General features: G+C 40.9%; 1 protein-coding gene across 3 annotated transcripts in view; it reads right to left on the bottom strand.

Annotated features, from left to right (window-relative positions):
• csk (C-terminal Src kinase) overlaps positions 1 to 16,181 on the bottom strand; it is a 100,437-nt gene that overhangs the window by 61,541 nt on the left and 22,715 nt on the right. For all 3 annotated transcript variants that reach the window (XM_033015055.1, XM_033015056.1, XM_033015057.1), the window contains exon 3: positions 7,531 to 7,663. The gene's annotated coding sequence lies outside the window, so the exon portion shown is untranslated. The remainder of the gene's footprint in view (positions 1 to 7,530; positions 7,664 to 16,181) is intronic.

The raw sequence follows: 16,181 nt of genomic DNA, 5'->3' as shown, positions 1-16,181 counted from the left end.
AGTTCGTACTGTGTAATAGCCTGATGGTTGAAAAGAGTGGTTGAACACATCTTTGTCCTCATTAAGGACAAATTTGTCTACCTAAGGAGTTGCTGTTGAGATTTTTGACAGCTTCAAGTATCTTGGCATGCATATCACTGGCAACCTGACCTGGTCCCTTCCTACTGAATGTGTAGGAAGGACCTGCCAATACTGGTTTAAACCGAAGATAGACACAAAAAGCTGGATTAACTCAGCGGGTCAGTTGGCATCTCTGGAGAAAAGGAATAGGTGACGTTTCGGGTTAAGACCCTTGAGGCTGAAGAAGGGTCTCCACGTCACCTATTTATTTGCTGCAGAGATGCTATCTGAACCGCTGAGTTACTCCAGCTTTTTATGTCTTTCTTCCCTTCATACAGACATGGTGATCAAGAAAACACACTAGCATATTTTCTGAGGAACCCCGTGAATATTCTGTACACCCAGATATGCAGATATGCTATAGAAAGTAATCTGTCAGGATGCATCTCAGCCTGGTATGGCAACTGCCCTGCTCTTGACTGCCTGAACCTACAGACTTCTTCAGACTGAAGAAGGGTCTTGACCCGAAACGTCGCTTATTCCTTCTCTCCATTGATGCTACCTCACCCGCTGAGTTCCTCCAGCATTTTTGTCTACCTAACACTTTACTCGTGCTCAAATCCTGTGGCAATAAATGGACAATAAACAATCTTGTAGTAATATCGCTCAATGCACCCAAGTTAAGTGTTTAGGAACCCTCAGGCTCAAATCCAATACATTTCAACCACTCACTTAAAAAAAATCCATTTCTGTTTTTCTATCAAAGTGAATAACACTGCCTCATTTCTTCTTTATACCATGCCCTCAACCATTCATGTAGTTAGTCTAAATTCCACCTGAAGCCCCCCAACATCGAACCCTACCCCCACCACCCTCAATATCACTGAAAGCTGGATGGCAGTACATGCTACAAACAGCAAAACTTGAAAGCATCCCTGATATAGATAATTAATATCGGGGGCCTCAGCACCAGCACAACTCCAATTGTGTTAAGGACACAAAGTGCGGGAGTTACTCAGTGGGTCAGGCAGCATCAATTGTGTCAACATAACATATTTAAATACAGGAAACTAGCTCAGAAAAGTGCATAACATTATGGGCAACTTGTTTCTGCAGATGAACCCAAAGTGTACAGCTATCACAAGATCTTTAATACTTCCCCAAATTTGGGAACCGGAAGGATAGGTTGGAGACAAGCCGCAAGAATATGGTCAGAATGATACATGCAAATGTACTTTTCAGTACCACTCTTTTTGAGAGCACGCCACTTGAACCACCTAGCTACTGAAGTATTCGTGACCCATCAGCTCAGAGCTACTCACCAACATGGGCAATGGAACACAGGTTCATCATTCACACATTTGAAAATGATAACTAAAAAAGATCCATTCATGAACAAGATAAAACTAAGCGAGAAAAAGAAATGGATTTAAAAGTTAAAGAATTGCATCCAGTCACTGATGGAAAAAAATGTGTTGGAAGGAACTGCGTATGCTGGTTTAAACCGAAGATAAGACACAAAAAGAATAGAATAGAATGCCTTTTATTGTCATTCAAACAGCTTGGTTTGAACGAAATTGCATTTTCTAGTCTTAACATTACAAAAAAAACCAAGACGCACACTTAACACAATTTACACAAACATCCATCACAGTGAATCTCCAACACCTCCTCACTGTGATGGAAGTCTGAAGGCAAAAGTCTTATCTCTTGCCTTTGTTCTTCTCCCGCGGTCCAGCAGTCCAACTGTAACGTTGAGGCGACTGGGGCTCCCGATGTTAAAGCCCCCGGCGGGTGATGGCAAGTCCCGCAGCCGTTAAACTGCGCCGGGCGATGTTAGGTCCCGCTCCAAGTCATTTAACCCCGCGATTCCAGCAGGGGGAAGTTGCCGTTGCGGGAGCTCTGAAAAGCGGTCTCCCACCAGGGACCTGCGAGCTCCCGATGTTCCTGTCCACCGGGCCTGCGGCCGGAGCCTCCGAAGCCGGGTCGCAGCCTCGCGTCACCACAGCTCTCCCTGCTCTGAAGTCGGCCAGCTCAGCAATGGCAGGTCCGCAGGCTCCGCGACTGGAGCTCTTAGGCTGGTTCCGGCCGGAGGCCACCGCCGGCTCCACAATGTTCAGCCCAACGACATCGGAGACCCGACAGGGAAAAAAAAAATCGGGTCCCCGTACAGGGAAGAGATTAACGGTTTCCCCCACCCCCCACCCCCTCATATTTACAGCTAAACAAATAATAAAAACCAGAATCAAAGCATACATTTAACGAGACAAAAATAAAAAAAGACAGACGGACTACAGTCGAGCCGCTGCCGTTAGGCACCACCACACCACACGCTGGATTAACTCAGCGGGTCAGGCAGCATCTCTGGAGAAAAGGAATAGGCGACGTTTCGGGTCGAGACCCTTCTATGATTGGCCCCACAAATAATATTTTCAGTAAGGGCTAGAGCTCAAAAGGTTAGCTGAACTGTGTATTTCTAATAGCTGTTATGTTGCATCCAACAAATGAACTTCAGTCAGCGCAAAAATAAAAGCTACTTCATAAAGTTATGTAGAAATTAATTATAGTGTGGTTCTCTTTAAGGGCTTGTGTTTATTGTGCTGCCTCGTTCACTCATTTCCCATGCAATGCAATTTATCTTTGATAACAACTCTAATACCCGTGTGGAAATTCATTTAGTGTTCACCTACTCTGTGAATATGAACCACAAGCAAATTTTTGCACCCTTCATGTCAGACACGCCTTTTGACCATCCCTTCCCCTAGTTTGATATTGTGCACCAATTTAGAAATTGCTTTCAATTCCAAAATGAAAATTCATCAGCTAAATTATAAACTGAAAGATGGTTCCTGCACTGATCACTTTAACCTTTTGTTACGATAAAGAGCTACACTTTACTCCAGAATAACTCCTGTCGCAGAAATGGTGATTTGTAGGATTTGGTTCTCATTTTGAACCAAAGGGAAGTTGCTCAGACAAGTTTTTGTAATGACGATATTTAATCAGCGCCTTAAAAGTCGTCCCATTTCCTTATTGGCCTGACATGAAGCAAACACTAAAAAAAGGACAAAATTATGCAACAGCATAACTCAAAAATAAATCTTACTGTATTTCATTATTAAGGAGCCTCTACTTATGCTGTTTTATTTGCATTGAGTAAATAGTCTAAAAATTAGGTGAGAAAGCAATTTAATCCTTAACCGAAGATCGACACAAAATGCTGCAGTAACTCAGCGGGTCAGGCAGCATCTCTGGAGAGAAGGAATGGGTGAAGTTTCAGATCCAGACCTTTCTTCAGATTACTCCTTAACCCTTGAAGGATATGCAGGAAAAAATCCTCCTTAGATAAATTAAAATAGACTCACATTGTCCACAAGATCTAAATAGTTTGCTACACAGGTGACCCATTAGGTTAATTGGGCAAAAGCCTCTGAACAGGACGAAATGGTTGATCAGCTAAATATTCAATTCAGATTTGAAGACAAAATCTCCAATCATTTTACCTTAATTACTAATGGTTTCTGTGAAGCATAGTAACTAGTTCCGGTTGGAAAAATCCTAGTTCAGTAATTCTAACATGGCAACTGGTTTATTAGGTTGCAAATACTTTGCTATTGTGAGGCGGGAGGAAAGCCCACAATGAATATATCTTGTTTGAGAAGTACTACAAGACCTGCTTGATAAACCCAGGATTATTTGCACACTTGGTTAAAAATGTCCTTCACATTAACATTGCCAGTTAATCTAACAGATATATTTGGTCAAGAGTTGCCAGAAATGCACAGAAACAGATTCTCATCCAAACCAAATCACTGAAATTATGCTGCCTTAAACACAAAAAGAAAGAGCATCACCAGGGACCCTACTACAAACTGACAACACTACAGTCCAACTATTGAATTCTCCAGTTTTAGGTAAGGTCTACTAAACAACCCCCCCCCCCCCCCCCCCCCCCCCCCCATACCTCTTCCTTCCCCCCCCCCCCCCCCCCCCCCCCCCTCACCTTAGCCCTGGCTGACTTCACCCCTCTATTAAAGGTAGACAAAAATGCTGGAGAAACTCAGCGGATGAGGCAGCATCTCAATAGTTTCAATAGACTCTCTTGACTTGACAACTATGGAGCGAAGGAATAGGTGACGTTTCGGGTCGAGACCCTTCTTCGACCCAAAACGTCACCTATTCCTTTGCTCCATAGATGCTGCCTCACCCGCTGAGTTTCTCCAGCAATTGTGTCTACCTTCGATTTTGCCAGCATCTGCAGTTCTTTCTTAAACATCACCCCTCTATTATGCACTTACTCAATTTCTATACTGATGAGATTCTTTTTTTTTCTTTTTTTTTTAAAGTTGAATATATTGTCAGTTTTTATAGAAGGTAGACACATAATGCTGGAGTAACTCAGCGGGACAGGCAGCATCTCTGGAGAGAAGGAATGGGTGACGTCTCGAACCGAAACATCGCCCATTCCTTCTCTCCAGAGATGCTGCCTGTCCCGCTGATTTACTCCAGCATTTTGCGTCTGCCTTAGATTCAAACCAGCATCTGCAGTTCCTTCCTACACAGTCAGTTTTTATAGAAACTGTTAAGAATGAGGTATAACTTATTTGAACGTCAAAGCAGGGAGAGGAATCAGGACCCTTCCCCAATTTCAACATATCTAAAACAGAATCTCATGCGTCACATGCAGCCCTGAAGTGATGACTGTGTAGCCAGAACAACCGGCTCCCAAATCAGTCTGTTTTCCATCAGTCTGTCATTCAATAAGTGCCACAACTAAGTGGGGGAAAATCCAAAAATCAGAACCAGATCATTTTGTCAATGCAGTTTCCTACCTTCATACTCCAAACTTTTGATTCAAACTTTGTATGTAACTTTTGATATTGCAATGTAACAGTCCAAAGGGCCAACATTTTATTCAAGTCTTAAAGGAATATTAGTGGCTCGTTGACATTCGGTATTAATGTATTGATGGAGCAAATAAATTAGGAACTTAATTCCCATTGTTGGCAAGTCCAGTTTCAATGATTTGTTATTCTCCATATAACCAGTGTTGAAGGAATATTATAATTTTTAAAATTTCCAATAGGTATGGCTTTTTTTCCCAAAAATGTTTTGTTTCAAAAAAATATTAGGTAGCTTTAACTTGGTACTTTAAAATATTAAGGTAGCTTTAACTTTAACATCCTAGCCTATTATGCCCATACAGATAAATCCTTAAGCAATATTCATCTACCTAAAGATGCAATAATATGTAGTAATGTTAATTGTAAAGATATGAAGCATAGGAGAGATATCTGCTCCATGTATAATGATATAGTAAGTGCCTTATATGTAGGCAGTAAGCCCTACTGCAAGCATAAAAATAAGACACATAATATCAGACCTGGCTGGAATAAGTATGTAGCTGAGTATCATACTGAAGCCCGTGAAGCCACCAGATCATGGGCTATGGCAGGTAGACACAGACAGGGGCCTGTGTTTGAGCACAGGAAGCTCACTAATGCAAGGTATAAGTATGCTGTTCGCTACATCTGTAAAAATGAGCAAGCTATGAGGGCTGATTCCATGGCTAAAAAGCTGCTAAGTAACAATGCTACAGATTTTTGGAAGGAAGTGAGAGCTCTTAGCAGTTGCAAAACATCTCTACCATGTACTGTAGATGGAATCTCCGGAACAGCTAATATCGCGGAGTTATGGCGACAACATTATAGCACTTTATTCAACTGTGTCTAAGGTGACTTGTATAGGGTGGACAATATTGAGAGTAATGACTCGATGGTGATTATTTCACATGAGGTGTATCATGCCATGAACAAGCTGTCCAACAACAAAGCAAGTGGCTTGGATCATATTTCTGCTGAACATCTTAAGTATGCGAGTATGAGGATAGCTCCTCTCCTAGCTATTTGTTTTACTGGCTTTATGATTCATGGCTTGTTACCAGACTCAATGTTGTCTGTCCTGTTAGTGCCGGTCATTAAGGACAAAGCTGGTAAACTAGGCAGCCTAAATAATTACAGGCCCATAGCTTTAGCCAGCATATTGTCAAAAGCTTTAGAAAGAGTTCTGCTGGATAGAATAAATGAGTTTGTTAACTCCACAGATTAACCAGTTTGGCTTTAAAGCTAAACATGGCACTGATTTATGCATATATGCCCTAAAGGAGATTGTAAACAAATATAGAGACAAAAACTCTTCAATCCTTATGTGCTTTATTGATGCTTCCAAAGCCTTTGACCGAGTTAATCACAGAAAGCTGTTTGGTAAAATGAGTCAAAGAGGGGTGCCTGAATACATTGTTAGAATTCTGGCCTACTGGTATGCCCAACAGACTATGCAAATAAAATGTGGCAATAGGGTCTCAGCCCCATTTGGGGTTAGCAATGGTGTTAGACAAGGGGGAATTTTGTCCCCAGTCCTTTTAAATCTATATATTGATGATCTGTCAGAACAATTGAAAGCCTGTAACACTGGGTGCGTGATTGGTAATATTTTAGTGAACCATATTATGTATGCAGATGATCTCGTGGTCTTTAGCCAATCTAGCGCTGGTCTCCAGCAGCTCCTTACTATATGTTCTGTTTATGGTGTGGAACATGACATTAAATATAATGCTAGTAAGAGTGCTGTTATGGTCTGTAGAACCAAAGAGGATAAATGCCTAAAATATCCTGATTTTAAATTGTCTGACAACAATCTTAGTGTCTGTAATAAGATAAAATATCTAGGGCATATTATTACAGAACAAATGACAGATGATGAGGATATTTATAGGCAACGACGCATGCTGTATGTACAGGCGAATATCCTCTTGCGTAAATTTGGTGCGTGTGCAGATGTGGTGAAGATGTTGCTATTTAGAGCATACTGCACACCACTCTACACTGCGCACCTGTGGTCGAACTATTTAAAGACAAGTATGCAGAGACTAAAAGTTGGCATATAACGATGCCATGAGAACACTGCTAGGGCAACCTAGATGGTGTAGTGCCAGTAATATATTTGTGGCTGCAGGAGTCAGTAATTTAGAAGCTATCCTAAGACACCACATGTATAAATTCATTTGCAGGATAAATGACTCTAAAAATGTGCTTATTGTGGCCTTGTCAAACATAAGGGTTAGCACTACACGCTACGAATCCCAGCTGTGGAGACACTGATATCGTTGTCTCGTTGTAGGACAGTGATCATCTTTTAATCTGGATTTTTAATTTAAGTATTGTGGGGTTTTTTTAAATATATAAATGATGTTTTTATGTGATATACCATGATTTTATATGTATTTATGATATTTGATATGCAATGCATTTTTAATGTAATGTTGCCCCTTGAGTCCGTAATAAAGATTATTATTATTATTATTATTAGTAGTAAAAGTTTCAGTCCAAGCAAACAAAATCCAACACTGAGCCACACACAAGACATTTGAACAACTGATCAAAGGTCTTGAGAAAAGGATGGTATAATTACCTTAAAATGAGGAAGAGGGGTTTGGTGAGGAAGTTCCAGTGCTTAGACTCTCAAAGCACACACAGGAAAGTGAATAAAATCAGCCATACGCCAAAGGACTTGGAGGAGCACAGAAATGAAGTTCTATCTGAGGCTGCAGAGAAAGAGCAAGGATAAAAAATAAAAAAACAGGGGTTAAAAACAAACCTACAAATAGTCACGTTCAAACAAGAAGTCAAAACATGAATACAGCTGACTTCAGCAATCTAAATTTAAACCATCATTTGGTCCCCTTCCACTTTCCAGTGAATGTTTTGCTCAAAAGTAAAAATTATTGAAACACAATAATATAGGAGTACAAAATCAGCCATTTTGCAACATAATGTATTCACCTTAAGGGCAGGGACCACTGAATTTATCTAAATCGAGTGCACTATGGCAGCTCAAAATATATATAACCTTCCTTCGTTTGTGGCTTCACAGTTGGGGAAAACATTCTGAAGCAAAACTCCAATAATCCACAATCCAATGATTTGGTCCAAACTCACCTGGTAATGTTAAATGTGCCCCATTCACCAAAAACGTCTGGTTGTAATATTATAATACTGTTTAATATTTAAAAGTGTTAGTGTTTTAATGGAACCAACATCCAAAGGCCAACAAAACATGCTGGCACCACACCACTAAAGATGAGCATGCTAGTTTAGAATTTCACTGTACTTTAGTTTAGTTTAGAGATACAGCACAAAAGCAGGCCCGTCGGCCCACCGAGTCCACGCTGGCCAGCGATCCCTATACACTAAAGGGCCTGTCCCACTATACGAGTTTACCCAAGAGCTCTCCCGAGTTTTAAAAACACTCAAACTCGTGGTAGAATGTACGTAGCGGGTACGTCAGAGCTCGGGACGTCTCTTAGCGGCTCATAACGCTAACGGCAGGTACTCGGGAAACACGGTAAGCTCGTGAAGTTTTTTCAACATGTTGAAAAACGTCCACGAGAGCCCTGGTTACCTACGAGCAGCTATTACCGTAATTCTCCGAGTTCGAATCAGGGGAAACTCGGGAGAACTCTTGAATTACCTCGTACAATGGGACAGGCCCTTTACACTATTCGACACACACAAGGGACAATTTACATTTATACCAAGTCGATTAACCTACAATCCTGCACGTCTTTGGAGTGTGGGAGGAAACTGAAAAACTCGGAGAAACCTACGCGGTCACAGGGAGAACGTACAAACTCCGTAAAGGGACAGCACAGATCGAACCTGGGTCTCTGGCGCCGTAAGTGCTATAAGGCAGCAACTCTACCGTTGTGCCACCATGTCACCCCATACTGAACTCAGACATCAGGACTTCAAAGTCAATTTGCCGGGTTATTTAAAAAAAAAAGAATTTTAAAACATTTTATATTTTGATTTTCTGTATTTTGATTAAGAAAGTCAAAGAGTAGACTTTCTTACCATTTATCACCTACCATTGAAAAGCAACAATTTCAGTGTCCATCACTTTGGTTGTGCTTATCTGAGTTATCTTCAAATAAAGTGTGTGGTGTTTTGATTTACAGCACTTTTTTGATTTATAGACACTTTGAAATGGTGGCTTTTAAATGGTAGGTGATTATGCGCACAATGTCAGCAGGATGATAGGTAGAATCCAAATAGCTTGGTGGCTTAAATTTTCAAATGCACAAAACAAATGACATCAAAAATTTCATTATTACACATTACCACTAAACAGAAGTTTTAACGGGAAGCACAACCTCGAGGCAAATGCATTTTGTTCTAAGTTTATCTTTCAGATCATTACTGGTTGAAATGTTCCATTCACCATCACCAGGCAACTTACTGCTTTGGTAACAATGCCTAATTTCAGAATGCCCTTCGGCACGAGCTAATCCAATCATACCTCATGTACTGCATGAATGGACTATTCTGTAATACAATGAAAAATTCATGATTTAAATAAAAACTCTTGGGTAACATTAATCTCACATGCCTTAAATCTTAATGTTGGCTTGCTTATATGATAATAATAATAATAATAATATCTTTTATTGTCATTGCACGTCAGTGCAACGAGATTTAGTATGCAGCTCCAACCGATGAAAAAGAAAAGTAAAAGAAATAAATAAGTTGTGTGTCGTGACCATCCGAGGGAGACAGTCCATGGGGGGTGGGGGGCACTCAGCAGGGTCGGTTCAGAGCCGCTATAGCTCTTGGAATAAAGCTGTTTCTGAGTCTGGAGGTTCGGGCGTAGAAGGCCTATGTAACGTCTGCCGGAGGGAAGTAGTTCGAACAGACCGTTACAGGGGTGTGATGAGTCTTTATGGATGCTGATGGCCTTCCTGAGGCACCGTGTGTGGTAGATGCCCTCCAAGGCTGGTAGCTCTGTCCCAATGATCCTCTGCGCTCTGTGGACGACGCGCTGAAGAGCTCTCCTCTCCGCCTCCGTGCAGCTGAGATACCACACAGAGATGCCATATACGTTAATATGCTCTCTAAGGTGCAGCGGTAAAACGTTGTCAGCAGCTGTTGGGGCAGACCAGTCTTTTTTCACTCTCTGTGTGAAAAATGTTTTCCTCATCTCGGTCCTAAAAGATTTCCCCCTTATCCTTAAACTGTGACCCCTTGTTCTGGACTTCCCCAACATCGGAAACAATCTTCCTGCATCTAGCCTGTCTAACCCCTTAAGAATTTTGTACGTTTCTATAAGATCCCCCCTCAATCTTCTAAATTCTAGCGAGTACAAACCGAGTCTATCCAGTCTTTCTTCATATGAAAGTCCTGACATCCCAGAAATCAGTCTGGTGAACCTTCTCTGTACTCCCTCTATGGCAAGAATGTATTTCCTCAGATTAGGAGACCAAAACTGTACGCAATACTCCAGGTGTGGTCTCACCAAGACCCTGTACAACTGCAGTAGAACCTCCCTGCTCCTATACTCAAATCCTTTTGCTATGAATGCTAACATACCATTCGCCTTCTTCACTGCCTGCTGCACCTGCATGCCTACTTTTAATGACTAGTGTACCATGACACCCAGGTCTCGTTGCATCTCCCCCTTTCCTAATCGGCCACCATTCAGATAAAAGTCTACTTTCCTGTTTTTGCCACCAAAGTGGATAACCTCACATTTATCCACATTGTACTGCATCTGCCATGCATTTGCCCACTCACCCAGCCTATCCAAGTCACCTTGCAGCCTCCTAGCATCCTCCTGACAGCTAACACTGCCCCCCAGCTTTGTGTCATCCGCAAACTTGGAGATGTTGCATTCAATTCCCTCGTCCAAATCATTTATATATCGTAAATAGCTGGGGCCCCAGCACTGAGCCTTGCGGTACCCCACTAGTCACTGCCTGCCATTGTGAAAAGGACCCGTTTACTCCTACTCTTTGCTTCCTGTCTGCCAGCCAGTTCTCTATCAACATCAATACTGAACCCCCAATACCGTGTGCTTTAAGTTTGTATACTAATCTCTTATGTGGGACCTTGTCGAAAGCCTTCTGAAAGTCCAGATATAACACATCCACTGGTTCTCCCTTATCCACTCTACTAGTTACATCCTCGAAAAATTCTATAAGATTCGTCAGACATGATTTACCTTTCATAAATCCATGCTGACTTTGTCCAATGATTTCACCACTTTCCAAATGTGCTGTTATCCCATCTTTAATAACTGATTCTAGCAGTTTCCCCACTACCGACGTTAGACTAACTGGTCTGTAATTCCCCGTTTTCTCTCTCCCTCCCTTTTTAAAAAGTGGGGTTACATTAGCTACCCTCTAATCCTCAGGAACTACTCCAGGATCTAAAGAGTTTTGAAAAATTATCACTAATGCATCCACTATTTCTGGGGCTACTTCCTTAAGTACTCTGGGATGCAGCCTATCTGGCCCTGGGGGTTTATCGGCCTTTAATCCATTCAATTTACCTAACACCACTTCCCGGCTAACCTGGATTTCACTCAGTTCCTCCATCTCATTTGACCCCCGGTTCCCTGCTATTTCCGGCAGATTATTTATGTCTTCCTTAGTGAAGACAGAACCAAAGTGGTTATTCAGAACCAAAAGAATCATTGACCAAGCTCAACACCTAGCACAAGCACAAGCACAAGCATACTTCCCCAACCACTTCCTCAAAAACCTAGAAACCACATTTGAACTGATATCACGCTATTCCTAAACTCCACTTGCATTCAATGGAATTGGCCTCTCTCCAGAATTCCACAATGTTCCTGCTGTTTTCGTGGATATTGCAACCCTTCCAAAATTTCTTCAAATCATCTTATGACCGAGGGTGTATGAAGGAACTGGTTTAAACCAAAGATAGACACAAAATGCTGGGACAGGCAGCATTTCTGGATAGAAGGGTGACGTTTTGGGTCGAGGCACTTCTTCTGAAAAGCATTTATTGTACCCATGGGGTTTCCAGTATTGGCACAGCAGCAGGAGTCTCAACGCTTAGTTCCCAGCTGCAGTATCGCCCTACATGAATGATCTGTTTTAGCCTAGGCTTGTCTTCAAAGACTTTTGCCATTTTCCTAGTTCTCAGCATAGGGCAATGATTTTGATTTTAAATCGAGACAGTGTTGGAGTAACTCAGCAGGTCAGACAGCATCCCAGAGTACATAGTGAGCGGCACAGTGGTGCAGCAGTGAAGTTGTTGCCTTACAGCGCCAGTGACCTGGCTTCGATCCTGCCTATCGGTACTGGGTGTATGGAATTTATACGTTCTCCCTGTGACCACATGGGTTTTCTCTAGTACTCTGGTTTCTTCCCACATTCCAAAGATGTGCAGGTTATGTTAGGTTAATTGGCTTCTGTAAATTATCCCTAATGTGTAGGATAGAATTAGTGTATGGGTGGACGCTGGTCTGCACGGACTCTGTGGGCCAAAGGGCCTGTTTCCACAATGTATCTCTAAATCATGAATAGGTGTTATTTCCATCCAAATGTTATCTCCTGATGTTCTGCTTAGTTTGATGTCTCCTAGCTCCTTGTTTTGACTTTGCAAAGCCCATTGTCTTATTCTGACACTGTAGGTCCCATGATTTCTGAATTCCCCCCCTACCACAGCAAGTTGCTCCTCAGCATAGAGCAGCTATCGTAAACTCTGGTACCTGGAATGTAATCTCTAGTTAGTGGAAGGTAACGGGGAGATCCGGTTTCCTCTTAGTCCACAGACGTACAGGTTTGTAGGTAATGCTGAATTGGTTCTGTCAGAGCTCTCGTCTTTGTATTTCGTATTGATCAGTAGGAAACGCTGTTTTGGATTAACTGATACTGTAGGGGGGCCGTCATATTAACCAGTTCTTTCCTATCCGCAGTACAGCTGTCAAAGTAAGTTCCCAGTTGCTAGTGTTTGCAGTAACTACTTGTGGGATGTGTTCAAGGCTCAGACCACTTTTTTTTTTTAAATTCTCCAATAACCATCCATTATTTTCAGCCTATAAGCACATGCATGAGAGTGATATTTATTTTTACTTGCAAAATGACAATTGCTTTGAGAAACTACCCAAATCAAGAATTATATAAAAACAGCCATTCCTGTAAAAGCCTTCACCAACTTAAAGGTCAAATCAAATTCAGTTTATAGATTGAATACGTTGAAGAGCCATTTTTTTTCAAGAACATGGATTAAAACTAGGTTTAATCATGGGAGAATCTAGGACCAGAGGGCATAGTCTCAGAATAAAAGAATGTATCTTTAGAATGAGACGAGGAGGCAAGGCAAGGCAAGGCAACTTTATTTATATAGCACATTTCATACACGAGGCAGACTCAAAGTGCTTCACATAAAAACATGTCATACAATAAAATGAAATAATAAAATGAAATAAAATAGAAGAACTAAAAGAAAAGAAAAGCAAAATTAAAAATGCATTATAAAAAGTGCAAAAGTTAAAAGTGCAATGTAGTTAAGATTTAGCTGAAAGCTAAAGTAAACATAAAAGTTATCAGTCTTGTTTTAAAAGTGGTCAAAGTTGAGGCAAGTCTTAAATCTTCAGGAAGTTTATTCCAGCTATTTGTTGCATAGTAACTAAATCCTGCTTTCCCATATTTTGTATTTACTCTGGGAATCACTAACAGATTGGTTTCAGAAGATCTTAGCGGTCTAGAAGGCTTATATAGTGGAAGCATGTCAGTGATATACTTTGGTCCTAAACCATGTAGTGATTTATAGGTGAGCAGCAGGATTTTAAAATCAATTCTCTGACATACAGGGAGCCAATGTAAGGATTTAAGAATTGGTGTAATGTGTTCAAATTTTTTGGTCTTTGTTAGAACTCTAGCAACAGCGTTCTGAACAAGCTGTAGCTGCCTGACAGTTTTTTTCGGAAGACCTGCAAGGAGACCGTTACAATAATCTAGCCTACTAGTAATAAAGGCATGTACAAGTTTTTCTAAGTCTTGAGCTGACATGAGTCCTCTTAATCTTGCTACGTTTTTGAGGTGATAGTAGGCCGATTTTGTTACTGATTTGATGTGACTGTCGAAATTTAAATCTGAATCCATAATGACCCCAAGATTTCTGGCTTTGTTTGAAGTTTTCAGGGACAGAGAGTGAAGGTGTTGGGTTACTTTAAGCCTTTCTTTTTTAGCATCAAAAACAATTATCTCCGTTTTGTCCTTATTTAGTTGGAGAAAATGTTGGCACATCCAGTCTTTGACTTGCTCAATGCACTGGCACAGCAGATCTATGGGGCGATAGTCATTTGGTGATAGCGCTACATAGATTTGAGTGTCATCGGCATAGCAGTGGTGGTCAATATTATTATTTCGCTTGATTTGCCCTAGTGGGAGCATGTAGATGTTGAATAAAGAGGGCCCTAAGATCGAACCTTGCGGGACTCCACACGTCACGTTGGTTGGTTCTGATACAAAGTCGCCAATGGAAACAAAATAGTTCCTATCTTGTAGATATGACCTGAACCAACTTAAGACTGTGCCTGAGAGCCCCACCCATTTTTCCAACCTGTCCAAAGGTATTGAGTGATCAACAGTGTCGAATGCAGCACTGAGGTCTAATAGCATCAATATTGAAACTTTGCCAGAGTCTGTGTTAAGACGGATGTCGTTTACAACTTTAATAAGGTGCTATGAAGAGGTCGAAATCCTGACTGGAAGTTGTCGTAGCAGCCAGTTGAAGCCAGGAAGTGATTAAGTTGCTGGAGGACAACTTTCTCAATGATTTTACTTATGAAAGATAGGTTTGATATTGGTCTATTGTTGTTAATAATAGAGGCATCTAGGCTCCGCATTTTTAAAAGAGGTTTAATAACTGCAGTTTTCAAGGCTTTTGGGAAATTGCCTGATTGAAGAGAGCTGTTAACTATTTGCAGTATGTCTATTGCTAGGCAGTCAAAAACATTCTTAAAGAAGTTGGTAGGTAAAGCATCAAGGCAGCAGGTGGATGGCCTTAGTTGTGTCACCGTTTCCACAAGAGTTTTAGAGTCTATGACATTAAAGCATGTCATCATTGCCACGTTACCTTTGCCTAAACAGGGTGGTGATCCAACATTTGTGTTTGAAGCGGTGATATTGATGGCACGTCTGATGCCTTCAATTTTATCTGTATAAAATAATGCAAACTCATTGCATTTCTGCGTGGAATGGAGTTCAGGTGGTATTTGTGTTGGGGGATTGGTCAGTCTGTCAACAGTTGCAAATAGGATTTTTGCCTTATTAGTGTTGTTGTTAATGATATTGGAGAAAAATGTTTCTCTAGCACTTTTTAAGTCTAAATTGTAGGCACGGAGGCTCACTTTATAGATGTCATGGTGAATATGAAGTTTTGTTTTCCGCCAGATGCGCTCAGCTTTCCGGCATTCTCTTTTCTGGGCTGTTACAAAAGCAGCTTTTCTCCAGGGTGCCTTTTGCTTACCAGAAATAGTTTTAACCGTAACAGGTGCAATGGCATCTATAACTTTCACAATTTTGGAGTTAAAGTTATCTACAAGATCATCAGCAGAACATGGGTTTAGAGGTGGTAACAAGGAGATGGCATTTTTAAAGAGTACATTAGAATGTTCATTTATATACCGTTTTTTGACAGTATTTGATTTTGTCTGTATGTCGGGAATAAAAGATATATTAAAGAGAACACACAAGTGGTCAGACAATGGAGGATCAGTCACGAAAATATCAGAAACATTGAGACCCTTTGTGATAATCAAGTCCAGGGTGTGCCCCTTACAATGAGTAGCCTCCTTCACATGTTGAGACAGTTTAAATGTGTCTTGTAAAATAGTATAAAATTCTTTTGCACCCTTGTCATTCAAATCATCAGTATGAAAATTAAAATCACCAGTTATAACTAGACAGTCAAAGTCAGTGGAGATGCTAGACAATAATTCTGTAAAGTCATCAAAAAAATTAGCATAATATTTAGGAGGCCTGTAAATAATTAATAGGAGAACTCTGGGGGAACATTTCAATACAATCACCAAGTGACATCTGTTTCCCCTGAAATACATTTTTAAATATAGCAGCAACCCCTCCACCTCTTTTTCCAGATCTACATACATCAAAAAAGTTATAGTTGGGAGGAGCTGTCTCGATCAGAATGGTTGCACTGTTATTTTGTTCTAGCCATGTTTCAGTTAAAAACATAAAATCCAGTTTAGAGGTGGTAATAAAATCGTTGACTAAAAATGATTTGTTATTA

This window comes from Amblyraja radiata, chromosome X (assembly GCF_010909765.2).
Source record: "Amblyraja radiata isolate CabotCenter1 chromosome X, sAmbRad1.1.pri, whole genome shotgun sequence".
NCBI lineage: Eukaryota > Metazoa > Chordata > Chondrichthyes > Rajiformes > Rajidae > Amblyraja > Amblyraja radiata.
Note: the sequence above shows the minus strand (reverse complement) of the source record. Positions and strands in the feature narration are given on the sequence as shown.